General features: G+C 39.8%; 1 protein-coding gene across 1 annotated transcript in view; it reads right to left on the bottom strand.

The window, feature by feature from the left end:
- hdac5 (histone deacetylase 5) overlaps positions 1-18,996 on the bottom strand; it is a 142,176-nt gene extending 123,180 nt beyond the window's left edge. Inside the window, exon 1 of the mRNA XM_036567377.1 lies at positions 18,646-18,996. The gene's annotated coding sequence lies outside the window, so the exon portion shown is untranslated. The remainder of the gene's footprint in view (positions 1-18,645) is intronic.
- Between the last annotated feature and the right edge of the window lie 1,305 nt (positions 18,997-20,301).

The following is a 20,301-nucleotide window of genomic DNA, read 5'->3' as shown; positions in this document are numbered from 1 at the left end:
TGTCATTTATTCTCAGAAATAAACACAATGCCGGGCATGCTACCTAGCCATCAAGAGCAGTGGGAAGAGCATTTGGACTACTCACTTTTTTGTCAATTTGACCCCATTTAATGATTAATGTCTCTAAATAAATGATTGACATCATTTTTTGCTTCATATTTAATGACTTTTCTTAATTTAATAGAACAACTGGGTAAATTAATGTGATGATATGTTATTATGTGTCTTGAGTGCTCTGTGGGGCGTATTTTCTGTTTTAGCTGTATTAAACATATCAACATTTTACAGACTTTTGTTTTGTTGCTTTGGATGTCATTAAGGTCATCACAATATGCAATTTTAAAATCTTCAAAAACTTCCCTCTGCTTTAGGGCCCTGACCCAACATAGCCATACCTGTAGTAGTGCAAGAACCACTGATGGTTCACATGACGTGGGGGAGGGGGAAAATAATTCCCACAAGAACTTTGATATTTCCTGAAAGTTTAAACTGCTGGGGTCAAACTGGCCCCAAGGATAAAAGATGTTAGCAAATTTGAGGACAACAGAAGGGCTCAGATGTTTGCCAATATGCCATCTCTGACTCTAACTTCAATGTCTAAATTAGTCTGAGTGCATATTTCTAACTGAAAGTAAGCACAGAGGACAGCCACAGTCTGGCCAATTCAGAACTGAAGCAAGAAGTTTTATGGCCCTCTAAAAAAATAAAAGTTTTACGATCAGAGCTCCAGCAGCATATGCGTGTGTTCACACATTTCCTGGAAAGCACCACACTGGCCTGAGCGCTTCACTTTAAGCCTGAGCACTGATTTAATGGAGACCTAAAGGACCCCTCTGTCTCTCTCTGTATTTCTCCCTCTTGCACCTTCATTTTTACTTTCTTTGCTGCTCTATCAGCCTCTGTCCTTCCATCTTTCGCTCTTTCTCGCTCTCTCTCTCTCTGCAGTGGGCCACCCTGGCTCGGTGCCAGAGCCCATCTCTGATCAGCGTTTAATGCTCTTAAATGGGACGGGCCATCTGGGGCCAGCTTCAACACTAGCTAGCTGGCCAGCATGCAGGTCACTGGGGCTGCACTATATGAAGAAAATAGTACTATTGTGATCATATTGCTGCATGTGATTGCAATTCGCCTCACAATATATTAAAGGGCCATAATAATATAATATTGTTTCTTATATTTAGAGGTCTGCTGATGACATTTGTATGGTTTGTTTACATAATTCATTTTTACATGACCGTTTTCTAACCACTCTTTTAGCCTTAGAATTAAACAGGATGTTTTTGTTACTGTGCTTTAAACACTAAATACGTCACTGAGTCAATGATTGGCTGCCCTGTATTGTGTATTATAACACTCTTTATAATTTTAATATAAAATTGAATGAATGGGGCTGAATAGGCTGAATAGCAGACACAAGAAACTAAGCTAGTTTTTGTGACATCACAAAAGAACTGAATTCAAAATGGGCTGTTATTGTGGATTAGTTCCCATAAATGGACTGTACGGAGCAGGGAGTGAACAGTAGACTAGCCTGGATTACCCTGACTGACATAATTAACTTTTTTGTAATTCAGGATCTTGTTGATGGCCAAAATAAAATTCTACGGTTATTTTCAAATGCAAATATCCCCAAAAAAGCTCTGTTGTATTGATTTCATTGTATTTTCCACTACTGTGCAAAAAGCTCCTCAAGTAGCTGGTTTGTGTATTTTGTATATTTTTTTTTATTAATAATTAGAAATGTGAAATTTCATGAAGCATTGAAACTAATCAAACAGTTGTGAGGTCAGAGATTTACAACCCCGATTCTTAGCGTTCTGTTAGTTGAGAGAAAAGTGGCGACCGTGTCAATCAGTGTCTACTCATGTCCTGTATGATATATGATGACAAGCTGTGATGTAGCAGGAAAGACTGCAGTTGCTTCTGACTGGATGACTCAGCCAAGCCGGACCCAGATGGCTCGAATAAGGAACAATTGGCGTGTTATGTATGACAGTACCAAAATACCAACAGAACAGAAGCCCTTCTTCTTCATCTGCAAAAATGTGTAAAATATGACCGAAGATATTACAGAACTGCTGACTACATCAGGAATTCGGAAGTTGTTGCTTCTTATAGCTATCTTACATATCTTTGCTTTCACATTCTGTGCAATTCTTCTGTTATCAAAGTTGGACGGGGAAATGTGCCATGCAAATATGATCAAGATATGAAATTCCCGTCTTCAGACATTTGGCGATACAGATTAAAATCCCTTAGATATTATCATGACCATGTTTTAAATTTGCCAGTTTTTTTCTCGCTGGTTAGTCAAGTCTTGTCACATCAGGTCTTGTCAAAACACCCAACCGCTACTAAATATATAGTAAAAAAATAAGAGCACGTTTAAACCATATTAACAAAAGTGCATAATCAATAACACACATCACATTTTATCTAAGTGAAAAATTTGATAGCATTGTCTTGCAAACTCTAAGAAGCTTTATAAGGCCTAATCTTGTAGTGCCAGACGTGATCTCATGACATACACTTATTAGGGTGGGAATAAACTGAGTGTGACACTTCTAAACCAATCCAATGCCTCATGAAGTTTGAGCTCAAAGTAAAAAAAACCCTCCAATTAAGCATATAGTCATGTGGAATATATGTGGAAAAATACACTTACAAGTGAAAAAGTTCCGGCAACAATAGCCACACCTTCACTAGCTTATCTTGTTTTGCTTGTGTTTTCTATTGTAGTTAAAAGAGAATAGACTAGAGGCATTTGGGGGCGTTTTTCAGAGGAGGCATACCTTCATTGTTTCAGCACAATAAAGCACATTGTGTTTTCACATTTGTTTTTCATTTGAACCTTGAAATTAACAACAGAACATTTTTAAACATTTGAAAAGTTTTGAACAAAGTAAAGTTACGACCAGTGAAATATTCAAGATTCTGCACTATTTCTAGGTCATCTATGGAAATTTGTGACATAGACCATGTTAAGGATTTTGTACACAAAGGTCAGATGTTTTTTTAGTCTTACCCTTTCCAATGAATCGCGTGTTTAGATGACTCTAAGGCGAATTTAATCTACTGATCAGAGGTTTTTGCATAAGTCCACGTCAGCTCAAGCGCATTGTTTCATTAAAGCTAAAAGGGGTCATACCGAATACTATGAAATTTTGAAATTCATGTTAAATTTCAAAACTTCTATGTTTCACTCACATTATTAAGCTCAATTTATTAAGCTGATAAGCTGATGACCTCATTGTATATTATCGTTACGACATCAGGTCCAGCCCTGCAAAACTACAGCTCTTCTGTGAACACTTGATCATTTAATCTAATTACACTCACATGCTGTCACGTTGATTTATGCATTAAATCATAATCCATTCGTGGTGAGCGCATCATAACCAATCGGATCATAATCATAAACTGGATCATAACCAAATCACGACAGTGTGTTTACACTTGATCTTTTTAAATGCAGCTTCTGCATCCGGTCAGGTATGTAGGTTTGCTTAGCAGTCACAACTTAAAGCACCGTCTAAAAGACAATATGGGACAGAAATCCACAGCCAGGCGATTTGAGAGTAGAAAGATGTAAATTATGGCAAATTCTTTTGACCAATAATCGTTCGTACTTGACAGTTAACTGCTAAGTGGCAAGCAGAAAATAGAGAGTGTGACCAATCAAATTATGCATTTGGTTGTGGTTGTGAAAACTGATTAGCTGAGCTGTGTTTGAAGCTGATACAGAAACACACATCAACTAAATTCTGTATTAATGCAATGAGATATTAAGAAGCGTTCCATCTATAGAGTATGGGACACAGTACTGATAGGTGAGGCCAGGCATGAGTGTGTACATGAAGTAAACAGCCCAAAACCATACAAAACATACCCTACATTATAACCTGTTTTATATATATATATATATATATATATATGCTCGCGATAATATAACTAAACCCCAAAAAAATCACAACATAACTGGAATATAATGATGAGCTACTAAAGTTCTAAAGTTCTATTTATCACTCATTACCAGGCCTAGTTGAAATGAATATGCCATGACCTCCCATGTAGATCAACCCCACAGATAAGCGCCTCAGTAGCTCTCAAAAGCTGTCGACGTCCACCAGGTCCTTCTCTATAATTTTGCACGTGTGTGATTTCCTCACACCGCAATGCATCACAGTTTCTCAGAGAGAACATGCATGATCTGTCTTATCGCTTGCAGAAGTTTGCTTTAGATATGGTACATTACTGTAGGTGTGTTATCATCAGTTGATGTTTTGGTGTCCGGTTTATAACATTCATATTAATATTAAAATATTGTGCAGTTCTAATGTAAATGGATATGTGATGCTGTCACTGTAAAAACCACACAACATCCCTGTACACTGTTCTTCAGTGCTCCACATAACCATAGCAGCCTTGAGCATCACGCAGGCGGCGTTCAGTGGTGAAAAGCCGGTCCCAGGAATAATGGGATGTCTTGTAGGCGGTTATTTAAAACGTTTACCCGCCACTGAGTGCTGGCTGGAGGGCCTGAGGGTGCATTATCCTAATGACGCGCGAGCTGGGATTAAAATAGCGCGACACTTCAGAGCACTGCTGCTCTCTGACCTCACTCTGCGTGGCAGGAGGCCGGGGAGGTGAGACGGAAAGGCTCTGGGGAATAAGCGGGCCAGGCGATCACGGCGCAAAGGGAGGGCCGCCCCTCAAGAACGCAGGTGACCGCTGCTAGGCAACCCAGGAAGCACCGTGGTCCATTGCGTCATTCTCCTGAGATGTGATGGAGAGAGACTTGTTGAGCTTGACCGTGGAGTGGCGCTAAGCAAACTCAACTAAAAATAAAACTTCTCTGACTGAGAACGTTCTCAGGGAGCAAAAGGCAGAAAATTAGCGCAGCTTGCCGGCATAATGACGGCACGCAACTGACCATTTGGTTTGAATTTCTAAACCACTGACTGAGTCAATTTCAGATATTTTCAGATATTAATTACACTGCCTGGCAAAAAGTTGCTCGCCTTCTTTTGTTACTTTAAGTAAGAAGAATTACCTGTAAAGGTTTTGTTAACATGAATGGAGTATTTTGCTATTATAAACTAAAATAAAATGAGTGCTGAAATCACAACAAAGTGATGAAATAGGCAGGTTATGGTTGTATCCCCGAAGTGGTAATGTCACAGATACTTACACGATATTGACATCAGTGACTTTGGCTTCTTCAATACAACTTAATGCAGACTGACAAAGAAAACACTAATGATGCCCATACCAAATCATTTGAACCATGTGAGCAAAACGAATCAACTGATCTGAAGTTTTGAGACTTCACAAGTGACCAGACATCACACAGGCTAATCACATCAGCAATGTTTGTATAGTCAGTGTGAAGCGACAACCTGATTAAAAGCAAAATGCATTCTTCTACACTCCTGGGCATTACACACTTGTCTGTACGGAACAGAGCGTTTCATAAGCGGTGCATGTTTATAAAGACGTAAAGTAATCTACTCTACTGATTATTTTACAGGCCTCAAATATTTGGTGTTTCCGAACAGGTACTCGATTGCTCGTTCTCAATAGCACCTTTAAAAACAATAATATTAATATTTTATATTACTTCCAAGTATGTTTGCTCATTTTAGTTAGATGTTTAAACAAAATATACCAGTTTTGAATTTGTAAAGAACAGCTTTACACAATCATACATCCCTTTTTACGATGGACATCCCAAAGACACCGAGAGATAGATGTACTTTAACGTTAAGTCGGATGAGGAGACTGGATTTTTTGCTTACCTGGACAACAGCAATAAAACAGATATTAAATATTAAATATTTGCTTATCCGCGTGTTTTCATAGTCAGTTTAGCTGGTTTACCGTGTGAAGCCAAGTTCATATTCCACTGCTAACTTAGTAAATCAAGGTCAAATTCCACTGCAAGGGAAGAATGGGAGAATGTACAACTAAAAGGATTAAGTTATTTTAATGTTGTTACGCTGAAGTCATACAGATTTATGGTCGTTCATGTGTTACAGGAATCAGCTAAACCTATTAGCTAGCCTGCTATCTCTGTCTCTCAGTTATGCATCAGCTACACTGCTCTATGCAGCTACATGAGCGACCAAGGACACTCAGTTTCTTCACCTGAATGTTGTTCAACAGTCAAAACAACAGCCAAACTAATGAATGTTTCTCTATGTGTAAATACTGTTTGCCATGAAATCAATTTTAATAGTCTAATATCACATCCATTAATAAATAATATTAATTTTCTCCTGGTTTCAAAATTGATTTGTTTAAAACAGTGATGAATAAGCCTCCAGCTCAGCTCTGAAAAGTGTCAGGAATCCACAAAAGTGCTCAAGAATTCTGTTGAGACCTAAAGAACTAATAAAAGATGACGCTTCCAAGTATTAAATTTAAGCAATAGAACACGAGAGGGAGCGTGTTATCGCGAAATAACATCACGTGATGTTACAGCGATAACACGCTCCCTCTCGTGTCCTATTGCTTTTATATAACAGTTAAATAAAGTAAGAAATAAATAAATTGGGCCGTGAACATGGCATTCAATATGTTTTAATGTTAGCAATTGCTACGTCAGAGTAACGAACTCCGCTCACTCGCTGCACAGTCTGCTGTAAGCCTCGCCTTTTGAAGTCTGGACTGAGCCATAAACCTGCCGCAATATCAAGTTTAGCTCAGTGTTGTCTTTTTTTGTTAGATCAATATTAATGTTGTTTTGTTCCAGCCAGTCTGTAAAGTATTTTACAGCCCATTTTGTTTGGTGACTGGTATTCGGTTCATTTCTGGCTAATTCCAGGTTGTTTAGGTGTTCTAATGTCACAGCTGCCGACTGAAAAGCTGCTCAATGGTGATGACAGTTTCGGAATTTAGTGTAGTCTCATCTTCAGAGTCTGACCAAATCGGCTATCGGTCAAATGTGATCTTAGAAGTGTCCATTTTCTGTTTGTGCGCAAAGTAAGAAGTAAAAACGTTCAAATGGCTTGAGCGTCTCCTACAGCTGTCAAAGTCGTTGCTCAGCATCGGTGTCTCAGCGGAGTGATACAGTGTTTGTGAAAAAAATGTGATGTTATGGCGAAATAACAGCACGGTTAGAACGCCTCTCAACCAATCAGCTTGCGTGGCCGGAACTAACTGTTCTATAAAAGAAAATAAATACCAACATAACGAATGCATACTTGAATATCTGAATTATTCATGCCCGGCCTACTACTGAGCTAAGCCTCTTTATTCACTTGATTCAATTGTTGTTGAGAACTTTAGTTAAAAACGCTTTCCCAAATGGCAAGTAACAAGTAACTAGAGTTTTATCCAGAAGCAGCCTAGGCACTAGAGCTTCTGATTGGAGCGACACTTGTTTTCAGGCTTTTTTGGGGGGCATTCTCCCAGTGCTCATGTTCATTTCCACCCAATCTCCCTCAATCACACAATGCTAACAAGCTGGGAGGGTGAAGGTTAGCACATGCCTACCCCAAGTCACATAAAGCGCCACTGTATCTGCTCAAACTGCCGCTAACACAGGACAATTCAGTGTAGGAGAAAACTAAAAGCCAATTCTGTGAGCTAGCATCACGCTGAGCGATGAGGGAAGAGAGAGGGCCATTCTACCCACCTACAGTGAGGAAGGTCAGTTATGCTCTCTTGGACTATCAGCCATGGATGGCTGTGGCATCACCAGGGATCAAACTTGTGATGACAGAGGCAATGCTTAGACAACTGCACCACTTGTGTGAGGATTCATTTGTACCACCTTATGCAGCAAATATCACAAAACCCAAATATAAGCTACTGTCATTCCTGTTTAATCTTCAAAAGGTTCTCTCATTCTAATTTAACTCAAGAAAAGCTTCATAATTAGCTAATCCTGGTGTGTTAGTTGAATCTGGTTAGTTGAAATGCCAAGCAGAGGACGAACACCCTGAACAGTGCAGTGCTGAGGCCCCGCACACACTTGGAAGGAATTACTGCTCTAAAATATTCACCATTTATGAACCCACGATAACTGGCATCCTTATGTTTCATTCATTATTAGTCATGTTAGCACTGTGTGCTTAAACAGTCCAGTGTCCAAAGCCCTGTGTGTGGCAGCACTGCAGATGGAATACTGTGTCTTCATAATGTCCTGGAGTACAGCAGGTATGGCAGGAGCCCAAGCACACTCAGGGGAAAGTGTCCTCCGCCAGTCCTCTAAAGTCTCAGCTGGGAGACGAGTCTGCTGCAGCACAAACTCCTGCACTGCCCTGCATCGCACTGCACCGCCGTCACACCCAGTGCACACCACTGCATCCTAAACGACTTCCTAGAAGAGCCAGCAGACAGAGCTTGTCTTGCTCCAAACTACGTTGTCAGTGATGAAGCTCTACTGAAAATCTATTTCAGGAACAGCTTAAAGGAGAGTTCAACTGATTTTGCAAAATTTCTACATAGTTAAATCTTGAATTCGTTAAGCCAATAAGGGTGGTATGATGTGCAACACCCCATTATAGAGAAACGTTTTTTACTGCACAGTAGTTGTAGGAACCAGATGTCTGGAGTTACGTTACGGAAAGTTATTATATTAAATAGTTATGAATATACTACCTACCCTTGCGAGGGTTTTGGCCTGAAGCATATTTTAAACACAATCATCATGGAGGGGTACATGCAGACCATTGTAAGGCAAAACAGAACCAAAGATAACTTATTTTGTAATTTTCAGTTCAGTCTTGATTTTTTTTTTTTTTTAAGTTTTTCATAACTTCAAAACTTTTCAAGCTAGGTGATTAGGTAGTGCTGTTGCCTCACAGCAAGAAGGGCCTGGGTTCGGTTCCCTGGCCAGACAACCAGGGTCCTTTCTGTGTGGATTTTGCATTTTTTGATTTTGTTTGCTAATTTTAGATTATTATTACGGCATCAGATCAATTTAGTCTTACTTAAATCTAGTCATTGTGTCCTAACCAATGACAACACTGATTTTTAGATATTAAGATCATTTACAGCACAAGATCTTTGTGTTTTAAGAAGTAAAAGTAAGTAAAGTAAAACTTAAGTAAGTAAAATTTTCTCACCATGCTGGCAGACAAGTTTGCTTGATTCTAGGACCCTTTCTTGATTTAGTCTTCATTTTTTTGGACACTGAAACCACTTTGAATGACGTCATCTGAACTATTCACAAATTTTGAAATTTCCCCTTTAATCATAAATGAATGGGCTGGCCAAAAAACTCAAACTTGCACAATTTTCCCTTTTTCTCAAATATAGTCAAACGGCCAAGGTAACTGGGGTCTGAATTTTGCTTATTTAACTTAGCAGTTCAGCTATGAGGCCACAAAAATGGACAAAAGTATGTTGCATGCTAAAAACAGCAGTAGCAGCCATCTTCAAGCCTGAATTTTTGTAACTTGCGTGTATTTTTATAGATAACAGCATGTCACACATTGTCCGAAACCACATAAGCAAGTCTATTTCAGAATAAGTAGCACCTCAGCACAGTTTGAGGCAAGTGTGTCATGCAGTTTGTAAGGATGCTAATAGGTAAGTTTTAAGCTTCCATTACTTGTTAGCTGCATTATCCTTGTAGCACCAGGGCAAAACAAAAGAAGCAAACTTCTGGCACCAATTATGTCTTGGCTGATCGAATGCATCTGTAGTAGACTGTGTAAATATTGCTTTAAGATTAAGCTACTACCCATTAAATATATATCAGTGGTGAGTCTAAGTTTAACCATTCTACATGCAAGAGTAGAAAGGTGATTCTACCTGCATTTGTTTAGGACTCTCCTTGAGATGTTACAACAAACTGACCGCTCATACATCGACACCCAAGGCATCCGCCCCAAACAGCCTGCAGAAGCAGTCTGAACTGACTGGGTAAGAGGTGACAAACACTGAAACATGAAGTAAGACAACACAAGATGTCTAGACAGGAGGAAAACGGAGAAAGGTCTGATATGAACTCACATCCCTCATAATTACACTGTAATCTGTGGTAAGGCTGCACAATCCATCACAGAGTAATCCAAATCGTGACTCTGGCCTCTGTGATTAGGGTAGTTAATCGCAGAAGGCCGCAAATTAATGGATTCCATTTAGCAGTATGCCCACTGCATTATAATCAAGTATGCCTAGTTAAAAATAACTTACATGTCAAATGAGGGCACAAACAACCCACAGGAATGCTCACTGTGGCTGTGTACATTGTGCACTTCAAATATTTCCTCCTTCATGCTTTGTGTTCTGACAAATCACACTTGGCCACAATGCCTAACAAATTAAATAGAAATCGCTGTTAATCACAATAAATCAATCACAGTATCACAAAAACGCTTTTTTATCATTTTCATCTGTGGTGTGAGAACTGTAGCCATATTAGCATGTGGAGCTAATATCTCCACAAATTAATCTCTCAACTCACACTTCTTCCTCAAAACTGATTGCATTATGCTACTATCTATGCATTAAACCTCATACACTGAAGAAAAGGCAGAGCAGTTATGTGACTGACTGATGTTCTGAATGTCTGCTTGACCTGCTTGCCCACTTATGACTTAGTCGCCTGTTCTAAGCATTCCAGGTTCAATACGCTGCTCAAGGATTTACTGCAGTTCTCTGTTGTTTGCAAAACAACCTGCAGCCTCCTTTCACTAAATGCACACTGGCTTCCTCCTGCGTATAGCAGCCTGTAGAGTTCAGCATGGCTGATGATTCCCAAACTCCAAGTAATCAAACCTCCTAAGTGTCAAGACCAAATTCCAAGCACCAAAGGTCCCCACACACTGAGTAACCCCTTGAACTGTGAGGACAAAAGCCTCCTAAAGTCTAAAGGCCCAAAGCCTTCCACACTCTGGGAGCCAAAGCCCCCTAAACCCCGAGGGTCAAAGTCTCTAAACTCTGAGAGCCAAAGATTACTAAACTCCGAGGGCCAAACCACCTAAACTTGGAGCCTAAACCCTTGTAAACTCTGTGGGCCAAAGCCTCCTAAACTCTGATGGCTAAAACCTTCTAAACTCTGAGGGCAAAAGCCTCCTAACCTCTTAGGAACTAACCCTCAGAAACACTGAGGGCCAAGGCCTCCTAAACTCTGAGGGCCAAAGCTTCCTAACTTCTTAGGAACTAAACCTCAGAAACTCTGAGGGCCAAGGCCTCCTAAACTCTGAGGGCCAAAGCCTTCTAAACTCTGTGAGCTAAAACCTTCTAAACTACGAGGGCAAAAGCCTCCTAAACTCTAAGGAATAAAACCTCTGACAGTCTGAAGCTTAAAACCTACTAAACTCTGAGGGCCAAAATCTACTAAAGTGTCTGGATCAAAACCTCCTCAACTCTCAGGGTCAAAGCCCCTAAACTCTAAGGAACAAGACCTCTGAAACTCTGTAGACTAAAGCCTCCTAAACTCTGAAAGCCAAATATTACTAAACTCTGAGAACCAAAGCCTTCTAAACAAAGACTCCCAAACTCAGAGGAACAAAGTCTATGAAATACAAAGGGCTCTGGAATACTGATGGTCAAAGCCTCACAAATTAAAGTAAACTAAAGTCTCCCAAAAACCAAGGGCTAGTGACTCCCAAACTCAGAGGGCCTTAGTCTCCCAAACAGTGAGCGCCAATGCCTTACAAACACTGAAAAACAAAGACTCCCAAAATCTGAGGAACAACAACTCCCAAACTCTAAAGAACAAAAATCCCCAAACACTGACAAAGTTTTCCTAAACAAAGAGGGCCAACACCTCACAAACTGTAAGGAACAAAGACTACCAAACACTAAAGGCTAATTTTAATATGTGAATACCCATAGTGGCTGTCAAACAGATATCCAGGTAACCGTGAGAAAATAAACAATGCCTAATATTAATGTATGATAACACACAAACAGGGTAAAAATCCCTAACTCTAAGAAACAAAGACACCCAAAGACACATGAACACGGAGGGCCAAAGGCCCATCACTGTGAGAGGTTTCAGGGTTGAGGGTGAAGGAACCGTGGATGACATTTTTCAATATGTATTACCCATAATTCATACCTAAACAAAACCCTGACTACAACCTAATGGTAGCACTAAATATAAACACAGACAAAAACAGTGTTTAAAACCTGCCTCATGTAGTGTGTTTACATTGCCTCAAAGGCCTGTGGAGACACTGCATGAACAGAAAAGCAGGGCATGAGAGGGCAGAGGTCATGCATACCATGCTGCCAAGGCAACATCTGTTTTTCAAACTGTAATGCTCTAAAATACCTCAAATTTTCCACTCTTCTGCATTTTTCAGTTCTCTCTTGCCCATCTCCCTCTCTCTGAACAAACTAAGGCCCCAGTCTGAAGCCCGGAACCACAATCTGCAACAGGACAACAATGCTACAACAGCAGGCAACACCACGCAGCACACTGCAAAAACATGATTCCAAATTAGTTTCAGATTTTCAACAGAGGATTTTCAATCTGCGCATAATACATTCAGAGCAGATTAACTTAGCAGTATAATGCTTGTGAGAAACCAGCCATAAGCACTCAAAGAGGTCATGCTGGAGACAAAGGCATGTGTGACAAGCTAGTAAAAGAGGTTGGACAAGTTCTTATGACGCACACACAATGGGCCGTGTTCAGGGAAAGCAGATCTAAGTGACTGGCAGCCATAAACTTGCTAATACTTTACATTTACTACAAACACGTGCGACATGGCTTCCTAGAAAAAGTCGACCAAAGTCCGTTCCCTTAAACCCAGACAAAGCCAATCAGTGCAGACCACAAAATCCCAGAGTTCAAGATCAGTATGACCCCAAAGCTCATATTCTGATGAAGGCTAGCAGACCCTGCTATTAAAACTACATTAAAACTACAGTCAATAAGGTTATTGGCATGATCGGTCCCATTGCTGTCCTCCGACTAACAAGAACACAAGAACATGACAAACACCTCCTTTGTACGTTCTAGTAGGTGTGTTGTGTATTTAAGAGTCTCTATTTTAGTATTTAAAACTTCAGACTTGCCTTTTAAAATGTGATAACATACTAAAAGATTTATTTCAGCGTTTAACTGTTAACTTTAGGTGACTTGTAACTTGTCCAAAAGACCAATGTAATGTACAGCTGAGTCCTACCCTTGTGTTTTGACAGAATCTGCGTTTCTGTCATGGCAAAGCAAACTGATCCTCCTTATCTTGCATCCACACAATCAAAGTGCACCCTGTGGTTTACAGCAGGCTATACGAGGAAATCCTTCCCCTGCGTGACCCCTCTCTTTCTATCTCTTTCTGCTGCTCTCTCTGCCCTCCTTCTCTCCCATGATGCTCCTTTAGAGCCACTTGTTTAACAATAATTAAAGCGATATAAGCTCATTTCGCAAAAGACCTATATGTCCTTAAAAGCACACAGTTCAACACAAAGTCTGAGTTGGTTTTGTATATATCCCAAAGGGATGTGATGAATTTTACTTCCATTCTTGAGAAATCACAGAAATTATTCATTCACTCCACTCCTGCACCTCTCGACAGAACAGAATAGTACTAAACTCATCCTGGAGGACACCTGGGGCCTAAAGTGCTCAGTCAGAGACCTAAACTGAATTATTTAATTTCCAGTCAAAATAGCTATTAAATACAAGTTATTCATTTTTCAGGAGATATTTCTGAGGAAATAAGATAATCCGTCTGCAAAACGGAGAGGAACTTAAAAGAAAAAACAGGAGTTTCTACAAGTAGAGTTTAAAAATGTTTTAACCCTTTAGTGGTGTTTGTGTTTTTGTTACTCTGTGGTCTGGTGAACCCACTACATTATTGTTTAATATCACAGGTGGCCAGCGTAGGGCTCTCCTTTAACAGCTGTAGCCAGTCAGCAGTCTGTACATGTTGTCCACCCTCACACACACATGCACACATGTACAAACACATAGACATACACACAGACACACACACTAACAACAGGCCATGTAGGAGGAGAACAGAGTGAAGGGACACAGCACCTCCACACTGTTATTCCTCGCGGGTTCATCCCAACGCCATGTGTGTAATATAAATGTGTAGGACGTGTAACAGTGTGAAGTCATTGAAAATGTGTCATTTTATATGTTCTTCACAGAAAATGAGCAAAGGACCAGGAGTCTAAGGTTGAAATAAGAATAAATCGCCTCATTTGTTCTTTTGGTAAACATTAAAAATGGGTCCCACAGAACCAAACACAGAAAATGTGACTCCTTACAACCACCTGGTGGACCACCAATACATTTCCCATCAGATAAACAGCACTTAAAGCTTTCATCTTGGAGAGAGAGGAGAAAATCAAGCTTCACTCTTGATTCAGATCTGAAAAAATCCACAGATGCTTCTGTCCATCCTTCCACTGTGAGAGATCAACTCATTACTGAGAAAAGGCAACAAAAACGAAGAAAATTTGCAAATTAAACAAAGAAGCTGCTGGTGTTCTCAGAATGATGGACTGGCTGCTCCAGAGTCCAGACCTCAACATCACTGAATGTGTTTGGGAGATCTTGGATTTTGAGAAGCAGAAAATACAACCAACTTCTAAGACTGAGCTTTGCAGATGTGGAAAAATATTCCTGCAGATTTTTTGGAAAAACTAAGAGCATGTCTCCTGAAAAGAATGGAAGCTGAAATAAAGGCAGCGTGGATACCAAAAAAACATGTGAGTTATAGTAACTAACTTAAAGTTATTTAAGTTATTTGAGCTTAAAATAAGTTTTGTTTAAGCTTCTTTGTGATATCATAGGCAAAACTGAAAAATGAATAACTTACTTAATGGCCATTTTGCTGGAAATTAAACAAATGAAGGGTGATCTCTGACTTAAGCACAGTACTGCACATAGAAGAGTGCTGGTCTGAGAGTCTGGGGTCAGCTACCACATCCGTAATCATGTTTCAAAAAACAGAACATGATTTCGGTCCTAAATAAATAAATTATTTAAAAAGGAAAAGTGCCTTTGCTCAATGAACTTTTACATATACAGACAAAGGTCCTTCTTTTACGACAGATGACTGAGGTTAACACATTTAACCATCAGGGGGCTTTCCAGGAAACATCTAATGGTATAGAGCAGTTAGCAAAAGGGACTAAGACAGATGGTGCTGTGCTAAGTGGCCCTTAAACACCTGATCTGGGACCAGTTTTGCTTCATCTCCTATGGTACTGATTAGGATTTGAGTTGGAGGGGAGCAGGTCCAACATCAGCACTAGAAGCAACATGTTGGAACAAGACATTCAGTACAAACGAACACCCTAGCTCTGTTTTCCAGCCAACACTATCTCCTGGACTAACACAGCAACAGCAATGGAATCAGCGCTGACTTTCTGCTTTTGGTCATTTCCTTTTAGTGAAATGAAGGAAACAAACAAATAAACATATAAACGTGACCAGATTAGATTTATCTCCTTCTTTCTTTGTGCATGTAACCAATCAGCTTCAGGAATAATACCAAACCCAGACGTCACTGCGGAGTTGGGACTCGTCAAGTCGACCATGCCCCTGACTACCTTTACTCAGCTAAATCCAGCTGCAGGGACCCCATCTGACCACCAAGCCAATACCTGTCCTACTGGTTTCAACGTCAGCAATCAGGACCATGCCGGTGCCGTCTGTGAGACCGAACATTATAGAGACAAACTAGTCTGAAATCTCCTTGATTATTTAGTTATAAGGTTATTCGATTAAACTTGATTTTAAAAATAGATGATAATGCATATTTTATACGCTACTGCTGGACACAGCCTGATGGACTCACTAGTTTATAACAATCTCAATATATTTAACAGTTTGACCCACATAAGCTCTGCACCATTACTGTGTTGTTATTTTTCAGTTAAGTCCATTTTACTCTTTGGCCTTTCTTTAAAAAACTCTGATTACTCAATTAATCATCAAAATAATCAGCAGATTTTTTTAATACTAACATAACTGACAAGGACAGGCCTGAGCAGTCATCTTAAAGGGCTCATATAATGGAAAACCTGTTTTTAAATAAAAGAGTTTGATGTAGTAACATACCGTTCACTCCCCAGTCTGTATGGTCCAAATATAGAAATTAACCTGCCTGTTTGGGAATTCATTTCTTTTGTGATGTCACAAAAACATATTTCAACAACATATTTCTCTATTTAACCTACAGCAGTTTAGCTCCGCCTATTCACAGTAAAGACGTGATTCGGCCTGGACTGCTTTTTGAATGTGGCACAATACAGGGCAGCCAGTCTTAAAGGCACATTACTAAAAACAGCCTGTTTAATTCTAAAGGCCAAAAATGGGTTGGCCAATAGCCATGTACAAAAAAATAATAACTGCTTTTGGTATATAGACCCACACAAATGTCAAAAATTACAAAAAAATTAGGGCATGGGCCCTTTAAGACTGATTATGTGGCAACTACTATAAATTATTTGGTAACTATTTTGAAAGTAATGTGTAGGCTATGTAGTCGTGAGAATGAGGAACTGAAATGCGGGTCCACACACAAGACTTCTACAGTTAAAAGGGTTAACTGACTGCGGTTACAGAAATCGGGATTGTGACAGATTGACACAAACATCGACCTTGGAGACAAGCCAGATGTTCTCTCTGATTGCTGAAGAGGTGAGATGATTTGATAGCTCAATCAAGAGAGAAATTAAGATTTGATTGGATGGCAATGAGGCTTCATCAGTTCACTAAAGAGGAGTAGAAGTGAAACGTCTCATGAGCAGGGTCACTGGTTTAGACCTTTAAGACAGGCTAAGCTGACCTTTCAAACTATAACAAGGTACCTTTTGAAAATTGACTGAATGTACAGTGACATTACACAAAATGTTAGCCCTCAGTAAAAGTTTTCCTGCATTAATAATGTTTGTCATTTATTTAAGTGCATCAAAATTTACCTAACATAAAAAAGAAGAGAAAACACCGACTAAAATCCTTTGTTAGGGTCAAATATTGTCTTATACTCCTATGCTTTTTTGAAGGGTGCCATTTGAAGCTAAATATAGTAGCTAAGGTAGTAATAACCAGGTAATATAGTATTTTTATTACCAGTATAGGCACTACTTATAGGGGAACCCCACCGATTTTTCAAAAAATTCACAGTGGTGGTGATAGCTACCCGATGTCTAAGGAGTTTAACGTCTCTAAAAGCTCCCTCACAGAAAGCTGTTACACGAAATGGTTATGAATATACTGGCAGATGTCTGAGACATTGTTTTACCGTAGTTTCATGATAAAGTTGTGGTCTAAAACGTACTTTAATCTGATAATAGCAGAGGGATACATGGAGGGTGTTCCAAGGCAAAAAAAAAGTCTCCAAAGCAAACATATTTTATAGACTGACCATTATTTTGCCACCATCAACGTTACATAAAAACTGAGAGGACACGTGTAGGTTCACTGCTGGTTTTGTATGGTAAATAAAATGGCTATATTTACATTGTAGACTTCGAGACCCCTGGTTCCTATCACCACCACTGTAAGGAAATCTAAGTCGTTAAGTTTCTCTACAAATGAATCATTTCACATCAAACCACTCTGAATAACTTTGTTTACATCTCAGCCACTGAATTATACAGAAATTTTGAAAATCGGTGTAAATCTCCTTTAAGAGATCTATATGAACGGATTTGTACTGTAAGATGCACAGGTGAGCTGAGGACAGTCATGACTGCTGTCATCCAGCAACAAGGGACAGTCCAGCAGCTAACTAGCTAACTAGTTACCTGGCAAAAACGCTAAATTGTCCACACAAACCGTGATGAAGAGCCGACAAGGGATAAAAGATATCTTCATAAACTGACCACAGCACCAAACAGCCAGACTGATGATTTCTACTGTCGACAACATGACAGCCCGGTGAAAAACGTCAGTACATCGTTTTTAGAGTCATAAAAATAGAAACCTCACAATGTGCAAATGTTGAAACCCACGATGTGCCTTTATGAAAATGACAGTTAGCTATGCAGAAAATGACAGTTATGAGGACGTACTGTACAGTAACGGTACACAAAATACAGCCTAGCTCTGAGGAACACAGCTTGCCTGCACTGTAGTCTCTAGCTAACGTTACTAAAGCGAGCAGAAAACATCTTTTTTACGTTTCGTGAGTACCACCAACCTCTATATGACGAATAATGAGTAAAATAAGACAGCACACGGGTTTATAACACTAAAATGGGCTACTACTGTGCCCGTAAAGATGTCGACAGCTCGAACTGTTACTTCTCGGACCCGAAGAGTGTAACGCTAAACTTAAAATCTTGTTCAAGTAGAGCGAAACGACGCAAACTGTCACTGAAATAACGAGGCTGAAGTTGGCTTCTTCTACGAATTTCCCCGTTCCACCTTAAATGGTGCAGCAGTTACATGCTGGTGCTTGAAGCGCCAGAACGTAACTGCTGCACCATTTAAGGTGGAACGGGGAAATTCGGATAAGAAGCCAACTTCAGCCTCGCACTGAAATGTCTGCAAAAAAGGGTAAAAAGGAGAACTTCCAACATTAACGTATCAAGTAATAAATTAATTATTTACCATGTTACCTCACGCCTATCCTGTTTCGCTGACTGACTGCCTGTCAGCGGCTATCAGCCGAAAAGATCACGAATGGACCAAAAAGAGAGGAGAGAAAAAAAATAAAATAATCTCTCATTATCTGAGCAAAAAACACATTATGTTCAGATTACCTTCTAACTGTCGTCCTTCTTCGGGCTCTCTCCGGCACACGCACTTTTTTCCCAGTCGCTCGTCGCCTTCTTCACCTCTCCGGCGAGGGTTCTTGTATTTTTAATTTTGTGAAAAGTGTGTAATTTTTTTTCCTGTCACAACTCTCTTTCCTCCATATTTGCAGCTCCTCCACCAACAACAACATTAATGACGTCACGCCCCCCGCGGGTCACGTGACTCTTTGGTTTTCTAAAAATAGATCAGCACGACCAAAAAGTCCGACACGACGGGATTCAGAGCGCTGGACATCACCGCCGCCCGGTTTACGAACCCCTCACAAGCGCTTTCTGCGCCGTCTGAGCTCTCCGAACGGTTCGGGTTTGGAGTCAGAGTGAAATATTGTGCACAGGTCAGAAGCGGCTGCGAGGCAGTGTGAGGGCGCCCCCGCTCGGCAGAGCGGCGCAGTGCTGGAGAGCAGCGGCTTCAGACACCAGACCTCAGGGCCAAAGGTTAACATGCACATCTGAGTGTGTTTTCTGCACATTTCAGCGCTCATCAGCGTTTCTTTGCACAGTTTAATGTTATACCGCGTAGTTTTATCTGTTAGCCACGCGCTTCAGTGTTTATCTTACATAGTTTTTTTTTTTTAATGAAGAATATTTTATTGATATTTGAATAGTATAAAACAACAGACACAGACATCACAGTGATCCAGACATGGGGTGCACCCAAAAAATGTCTCTTCAGGGGTTGTTTAGTAAAGACAATGGTTCTATATAGAACCATGAGTTCTATATAGAAGCATGTAATGCTTAAATGTTTTTTTCAATGGAGAAATGGTTCTCCAGATTGATTGAGAATGTGTTGTACGTGGTTCTGTATAGATGGTTCTATATAGCACCAAAAAGGGTTCTGCTACTGTTACAGTGTCAATCTTGTAACAGTGGAAGAACCCATATTGGTGCTACATGGAACCATTTTCGAAAAAGGTTCTATATAGAACCATATACAACACATTCTCCATCAACCTGAAGAACCATTTCACCATGCAAAGAACCATTTAAGCATGCAAAAGGTTCTAGACAGAACTCATGGTTCTAAACAGAACCATTCCCTTTCGTAAAGAACCCTTGAACCATTTTGTAAAAGTGAACAGAAAGATAGAAGAAAAAAAGAAAAGAAAAAGAAAACATAGTAGATTAAATAGGATAAATTATAGTGAATAAATGAACAAATTAAATACATGATTAATATTTTATACACAAGAATATGCATATTATAATAATCTAGAAACAATAGATACTTTTCAATACATTAATTAAAATAAATAAATAAATAAACACTCTGGGGAGAAAGTCAGTATATCAAAGATGCCACACATAGCAGAATTACAACATTCTGCAGTTCTACTATTTTTGCTTGGTTCTTTTTCTCAGTTGATCCTAAGGGCCTTTAATGTACCTCAGGCATTTATTCCATTTTTCTGAGTATAGTTCTGATTTGTTAATTAGTCTGTCAGATAATCTTTCATAGGTTGCCACTCTGCCTAATAGGAAGTGCCACTCTTCTAGAGAGGGAGCTCTGTTCGACTGCCAGTCTTGCACCAGAGGCCTCCTTCGTACCATCAAAGCGGTATAAACCCAGGGGAGACGTCTTGGTTGGGGAGGGATTGCTTA

Source organism: Colossoma macropomum, unplaced genomic scaffold, assembly GCF_904425465.1.
Source record: "Colossoma macropomum unplaced genomic scaffold, Colossoma_macropomum, whole genome shotgun sequence".
NCBI classification, from domain to species: Eukaryota; Metazoa; Chordata; class Actinopteri; order Characiformes; family Serrasalmidae; genus Colossoma; species Colossoma macropomum.
This window is presented reverse-complemented; position numbering and strand designations above follow the sequence as displayed.